At 42.5% G+C, this 7672-nt stretch overlaps 1 long non-coding RNA gene across 1 annotated transcript; it reads left to right on the forward strand.

The window, feature by feature from the left end:
* The first annotated feature begins 4181 nt into the window (after window positions 1–4181).
* On the forward strand, window positions 4182–6021 carry LOC309699565. Its single transcript, XR_014274388.1, has 2 exons — window positions 4182–4922; window positions 5532–6021. It is a non-coding gene; the product is annotated as an uncharacterized lncRNA (long non-coding RNA).
* Window positions 6022–7672: the final 1651 nt, after the last annotated feature.

Genomic DNA, 7672 nt, shown 5'->3' on the forward strand with positions numbered 1-7672 from the left:
CGCTTCTGGGAAATGAGTCGCATAATCACACACCACCAAAATGTACTGATGACCCCGACTACTTTTTACCAGAGGACCCACAATGTCCATAGCTATCCTACGGAAGGGGGTGGAGATGACCGGAAGTGGCTGTGGCAGGGCCCTGTCTGACTTGCAAGCTGGACAAGTTTTCTGGCAGGTAGGGCATGTACGGCAATATTTTTGTATGTCTGTGTACATTGATGGCCAAAAGAAACGTGAGCTAACTCACATATAGGTTTTTTGGCGACGCAGATGACCTGCCCAGGGGAGGGTATGTGCTAATTGCATAATGAGGGGTCTACAACTAGAAGGTATCACAAGCCGTTGGTGGTCACCGTCAACTGCATACAACACATTTTTGTCAACAATGAACTTCTCTTTCCCTCCCCATTTCCCAGTTCCCCCTTCAGTCACATTAGCAAAGAAAACTTTCAACGTTTCATCCTCCCTTTGCAACAAAGTGATATTTTCTGGTACATCCCATTTCATGCTCTTAGTGTCCGGCCCCTTTGACCATAGCTGCTTCTCAATGCGGCGTTGGCGGCGGGATTTTCTTGGCCCATTAGTGCCACCCTCGCACAGACTACTGTCAAAGTCTGGCAAGGGTTGGCATCCAGCCTTCATTTGGGCTCTAGTGACCACTGGGCCAGACACGTTTAATTTAGCATTCCCCTTATCCCCCACATCAGTCTCTGTCCACTGTTCTTCTTTTTCTTGCAGCAAGTCCATGAGTACAGGCAAGTCCATCCCCAGAATAACCTCTACAGGCAAGTTCTGTACCACCCCAACTGACAACAGGTATGGCTGTTCATTAATAGTCACTGTTACCTCCACTTTTGGGTATGGATGTTTATCGCCATGCACACATAAAACTTCTTCCTGTCTGCTATAGTCCACACTGTTCACTGGTACCAAACTATGCTTAATTAAAGACATAAAACTACCAGTGTCCAGCAAAGCAGTAGCCTGCAGACCATTGACCTTTACTTTTTTATAGCGTTGCACATCCACTGGCTGGACCCTTGTGGGCTCCATCTCCAGCCGGGGTGCATAGCAGGCACCAGTGACTTTAGCCTTCCGGATAGGGCATACCGAGGCTTTATGACCTGGCTGCTGGCAATAATAACAAAGAAAGTCCTTACCCGCTCCTCGTAAGTTTGATGCCTTGGGGTTTTCTTGTGGCTCTGGGTTGCTCTCCCTTTTCAGAAGACCCGATGATGGGAGTGGTGGTCGCTGTGGCATCCCAGATGAGCGTGCAGGTGGTGCTCCTTTACGCGCATTGAAGTACTGTGACACCAGCTTAGTAGCGGTCAGTCCATCTGCTGGCTCATGCTCCCTCACCCAGGTCCTGACCTCCCCTGGAAGTACCTGGATTAACTGCTCCAAGATGATAGCTTCTCCCATCTCTTCTTTAGTATGCTGGTCGGATCCAGCGCCGATAGAGGCCCTTCAGGCGATAATAGGTCTCAGTGGGGATCTCACCAGGTGGAACTGTATTGGACCGGAACCTCTGCCGATACGTCTCAGGGGAAATGTCAAATTTGGTTAGCAACGCCGCTTTTAAATCTTCATAACGATGGGCTCTTTCTTCATCCATTGCAGTGTAGGCCTCCAACGCCTTCCCCAATAGCAGTGGAACCAGACGACAGGCCCATTCACTCTCTGGCCATCTACAGGTTTTGGCAACTCGCTCAAAACGCAACAAATAGTTCTCAATGTCTTCCCCCATCTGATAGGGTGGAATTTTTGGCCCAACAGATCGCATCCACTCTGAGACTGACTGGTCGAGGCTGTTGGTCACTGCTTGTGACTGACGAGAGGGAAGCTCCTCTGGGGGATCCCGGTATCCTCTTTGACGTGCAGGTGTAGGCAGTACCATTCTGGGGCTGCTTGCTGTTGCGGTGCTTGGCGTGGCCATTGCTGCTGTGGTGCTTGCTCCGGCTGGTGCTTGGGCTGGACTTTGCTGACCAGCAAAATCTGAATGCAGCTGAGCGTTGGGAGGGGAAACAGTCCTCAGCCCCCTGAGTTCTGCCAAAAAAACCTCCTCTCTCCTTTGCTGTCCCGCCAGGAAGTCCCTCATCATTGCAATCAGCTCTCCATTTGGGTCACGTGCTGAGGTCGAAGCTGTAGGCAATTCTGGACCAATCCTGCCGGAAACCTCCTCCTCCTCCTCTGCTGAAGAAGACGACGCCGGCACTGTGTCCCATGCCAGCTCCTCTGCTGTCTTCTCCACTGGAAGCTCATGCTGCTGGGACCGCAGCCCTGTGCGCTTAACTGGGAGGCGCGTTTTCCTCTTCCGACTAGCAATCCCACTTCTGACACCATATGTCGCGGGGTCCTCTCCTAAACTTCTCCCGAACAAATGCAGGCGTAGTCAGGAAGCATTCAGTGTGGATAATTTATTCTGCCGGCCTCCCAGGTGCACAAAAGATTATTTACAAAGAAAATAGGAAACTAACTTAAGTCAACACAAAACAAACATCTATATACAAAACACAGTCTGCATGTTACCCTCTCTGTAACATCTCACTGAAAGAACCCAGGTAGGCCCTGACAGCCTTCTTTTATACCCCATGGCCCCTCCCACTAGGCATAATAGTCATCTCTTTATTATTTCTTTTACCAAACAATCTTTCCCCCTCAGCTTATTTCCAGCTGTATTCCTACAATACATATATGTATATACAGACATTTATGGCCAATTCCAGGCAGCCTACAGTGTTTCACAACAACAAAAAAACAAACAAAAAAAATAATGCAGTTCACGTGACCTTTCAAGCGCGCGCGAACCCACTATTTGAACCCGAGAACACCATACCATCGGCTTGCATAACCCCCGTATAATCGGCGATCACAGCTAGTCTCCGCGACCGGCTTTATTAAAGGTAAGTGGGAAAATATGTTGGCCACCCTCTGCACTGCTCAAAATATACCTCTCACCCCTTTTGTTTATCTGCCCGGTCGACGAAAAGACGCGCAGCCACGGTAATTGTAGAAACTAATGGTGGTGGTGCGTGTATGCGCCCAGATCAGCTGTCTGCGGCCCGGGACGGTGTAACTCCGTCACAACAAGTAACAATAACGCCTGTACCAGTTGTTGTATAGCAATAATAAACACAATGCTTTGGTTCTATAACATTTTTCTATCATTACTTTATTTTGGATTAGGTGCATGAGCTTTTAAGTATGGATAATTAAATAATAGATTAATGAAACACCAGAGTGTGCCCTGTTCTGAGATGTACAGCAAGTGGAGAGTGACAGATGAGATGAGGAGATGGAAGAGTGACTCACAGGCAGAGCCGAGTTTATTTCCCACAGTTTTGTTGTTTAATGCTTCCGAGCACTTTCACCAATCTTTGCATTTTATTATCATCTCATAACACTTCTTTAATCAGCTACCATCTCTGCTGTGGACTTTTTACTGTCTACAGTCTCAAAGCAACACAGACCTCCATCACTATCTGCAGCAGGAGCAGCAGCAACCCCTCAACAGCAACAGTGTTGTTGTTATTCAGCCTGGTTCCATGTGCCCCTTTTGAACTTTGAGCACCCGTCCCTTCCAGCATCTCTGCACGGCCCTGCTCAGAATCATCATCTGTTTTAGGTTGACATTTTATATGTTTTGTAGAATAACAGGACAAACTGTGAGACTGGAAAGACCTGAGTTTCATGCTCTGTTTTGTGACGTAGTGTGCGATGCTCAGCAGTATTATCATTTTAACTGGTTCTGTGCGCGATCTGAAGACACTAAGTGTTTGTGAGAGAACATAAAACTGTTTTGATGCATTTGTGAGGATTTACCTGATGAGTTTTAAGTTTTGTGATTGTAGCTTGAAAATTAAATTTAATGTTTAGAGTTATGATAAAGAAGGTGGAAGCATTAAAGTGATGTATCTTAACAGTTGTAAAATGTAAATGACCAAATTGGATTATTGGAATATAGTTTTATTGTGTTTCGTTGTTTTTTATGTAAAAATTATAATATTAATATGTTATGAAATTATGATTTAAAGAATTCATATTGTTGAGTTTGTTTGTTTCAGAGTCAGAGAGCCGTGTCTCTCTACAGTCAGAGGTTTTTGTACGGCGCCTCAATGAGTTTGTATCACTGTGGTACACGTTCGGTGGAGGAACCAGACTGGATGTTGGACGTAAGTCAGCCGTAGAGCTTTTTTTTTTTTAAATGTAATTTTCTTTTCTTTAATTTCATTTAATATGAAAGGCTAGGAAACTTTTTATGTAACTGATTAATTATTTTATTCATAAATTTTGTCCTAAGAAACAAAGTCAGCTTTGGAAATGAATATTCAGACACTCAGGACAATTTCCAATGAAAATCTGGGATGTTTCATATTATTCATTATTATTTGTAGTTCTGATGATAAAGTTGTATTTTGAGGGCTTGTAGGTTTAGTTCAGTCACACAGAGAGCCGTGTCTCTCTACAGTCAGAGGTTTTTGTACGGCGCCTCAATGAGTTTGTATCACTGTGGTGGACTTTTGGTGGAGGAACCAGACTGCAAGTTGGAAGTAAGTCAAACTTAAACCTCATTTACTTTAGCAAATTTCTTTCTTTTGATTATCTTAACTTTTCTGTTCAATGCGCCTAAAAAAACCTCAGGAAAATAGTTTTTAGATAAATTTTCATGAAGAAACAAAGTTAGCTTCAGAATAAATGTTAAAATGAATATTAAACACAATATAAAACATCAGAGTGGACTTGAGGATATTTTACATATACATACATCTGGTTAAGTCTAGAGAGCTTTTAGTTTTAATCCAGTCTGACAGAGTCAGAGAGCCGTGTCTCTCTACAGTCAGAGGTTTTTGTACGGCGCCTCAATGAGTTTGTATCACTGTGGTACACGTTCGGTGGAGGAACCAGACTGGATGTTGGAAGTAAGTCAGACTTGGAGCTTTTTTTTTTAACGTAATTTTCTTTTCTTTTCTTTAATTTCATTTAATATGAAAGGTTAGGAAACTTTTTGTGTAACTGATTAATTATTTTATTCATAAATTCTGTCCTAAGAAACAAAGTCAGCTTTGGAAATGATTATTCAGACACTCAGGACAATTTCCAATGAAAAAAGTTAAACTGCACAGAGTGAAGATAAAGATCTCTGGTGTTCTTATTGTATCATATCATTTAAAACAATGTAAGCAATAAAAAAAAACACATGAGGTAAGTAGTGGTATTGACTTTCTTATCCAGAACAAGCTGTTTATTATGAAGAACTGATGATGTGGAAGCTTAACATCTTTTAAAATTGTTGACACATCTTTGTTTTGTTTTTTTGTTTTTTTATTTCCAGTGTAGTTTGAACATATTTCAGCTCAAACTGTGTGATGATTCTCTCTGTGCTGATATGCATGAGAGGTTTCTTAAAGGGAAGTGAAACAATGTGTGAGTGAATGACTGGTGGAGCAGAAAAAACACCTGACAGAAACTTCTTAACGGAGAAATTCAAATTGTGGTTCCTGTCCTCTAAGCTGATTGGTGTTTCCTAGGTGATGCCCGCCCCGCCCTGAAGGTGCTGGGTCCCTCCAGTGAGGAGCTGAAACAGGGGAAGGCTACAGTCATGTGTGTGGCCAACAAGGGCTTCCCCTCAGACTGGAGTCTGTCCTGGAAGGTGGATGGCAGTGGCAGCATCAGCTGGGAGGAGAGCAGGAGCCCCGTGGTGCAGGAGAACGACGGCCTCTACAGCTGGAGCAGCACCCTGAGGCTCCCTGCAGACCACTGGATGAAGGTGGGCTCTGTGACCTGTGAGGCCACCCAGGGCTCCCACACTGTGGTCTCAGAGCCACTGATGAGAGACCAGTGTCCCCAGTCCTGACCTGACTAACTGTGACTTTCATGCTGGTCTTACTTTCAGTCTGCACTCTGTAGCTTTAAAAAAAAAAAAATCTAATTTCTTCTCTCATTTTTCATTGCTTTGTTTAAAGTTTAAAGTTTGTTTAAAGTTTTAAAGAATAAAAAAATATCTATATTAAATAAGAATTGAGTGTTTGTCTTACTTTTGTGGTGATGTCAATATTAAACTCTAAATAATGATTTCCAGGGTTCTAATTGGAAGCCAGTGTGCTATCTGTAGTCTATATGAGTCGGTAGAATTAAGCCACTTTCAATACATGAAGTAAAGCAAAGTTTATGTTAAAGAGTAAGTGCGAAGGGGAATTGAGAGACACTGCCATTACTAAGCAGGATATTAAAGACATTACATATATGCAAATTCATTGCATGCTGTGTAATGAAATGTTTCAGCATGTTGCAGTTTGTTGTATGAAACACTGACTGCACAGGTGGAGCAGAAAAGCGCTGTATAAGAATGAGTCTATTCTCGTGATCAGTGTTGGGGCAGGTATTTTAAGAAGTCATTTAATATACAGAGTTTTTTTGTTAAAAGTATTCAGTACGTTATTTTGGTGTTTTTGTTTCTGTAAAATCACCTGAAACACAACATGTCATAACTGTCATTGAACAATATGAACTTGTAGGCTACAGTCTCTCACACCAACATAAATCCCTATCCTAACGACGACACACATATTTTCTTTCTCTTGGCATTTAGGTATATGAATACCTGTCAAGGGTCCTTGACATACAGGTCTCCGACTCGGAGGACAAAAATTAATGTCCTGTGTCTTAGGAGGGCAGGATTGCTTTGCTTTTTCATTATACGATGCTTCGCAGTATTAGTTTTGCCTAACAACCTGTTTTTGACTCCTAAATTGTCATTAATGCAACCGCTCTACATAACAGTCAGTGTAACTGATTATAAATCTTTTATTCATGAACCTACACATTACGGTTTATTTACTAGTTGTATGTATTTTAACAGAACAAGAGGTGGACCACACGTTTGAAGAGCTGCTGGTCTTTATAACTGGGGCTGACTTACTTCCACCACTCGGGTCCTGCAACATAGACTTTTATGATCAGGAGTCGGGGATACGCATCGATGTGCAGCTTATCCCTGTATCTTCCGAGACGTGTTGCATACGAGGATCAATTTAAAGATCTTATGAACACTGCATTAAAAGCATTCCTGGGATTTGGAAAGCTGTAGCTGCATTTACATGAACTGATGCTGGAAAGCTGTGGTTGAAACCTGTGGCCTTTTGGGAGGAAGTGTGTTATTCTAAGTGTTCTGAAATGGGATTGCTCCTGGGCTTCTTCAAAATTGTACATTTTAAAAGTGTTTAGTATAAAGGTTTTTTGTTTTTACAAATGTGACTGTATATAGTTGTATTTATAGTCCCGTTGAGACAGGTGGGGTATGCATGCAACAAGCCATGCACCAAAAAGTGATGCTCAGAAAATGCTTCAAGTATTGGAAGGAAAATAACAATTCATCTACAAATGTTCTTTTGAAAGGTTGTTGTGCAGTCATGTTTAAGTATTCGGTTATAATGTACTGCATAGTTTCTTGTTGCTGCGTTGTGTTTGTGTTGTTGTTTTAAATGTACAATAGCTGCCTAACAAACTTTGAACTGAAAGACGCTGACTTTTGTAAAATAAAAGTATTGTAATGTCAGTTCTCATGGTGTCTCTTTACAAATTAAAGTTGAGGCTCACCTGTTACTGTCAAATACTGGTGTTGGGATCCACTGACGAGGGCTGTTCAGTACACAGGTATGTGCTTAAGTCG

This window comes from Aulonocara stuartgranti (assembly GCF_965226115.1).
Source record: "Aulonocara stuartgranti genome assembly, chromosome: 22".
In the NCBI taxonomy this organism is placed as follows: domain Eukaryota; kingdom Metazoa; phylum Chordata; class Actinopteri; order Cichliformes; family Cichlidae; genus Aulonocara; species Aulonocara stuartgranti.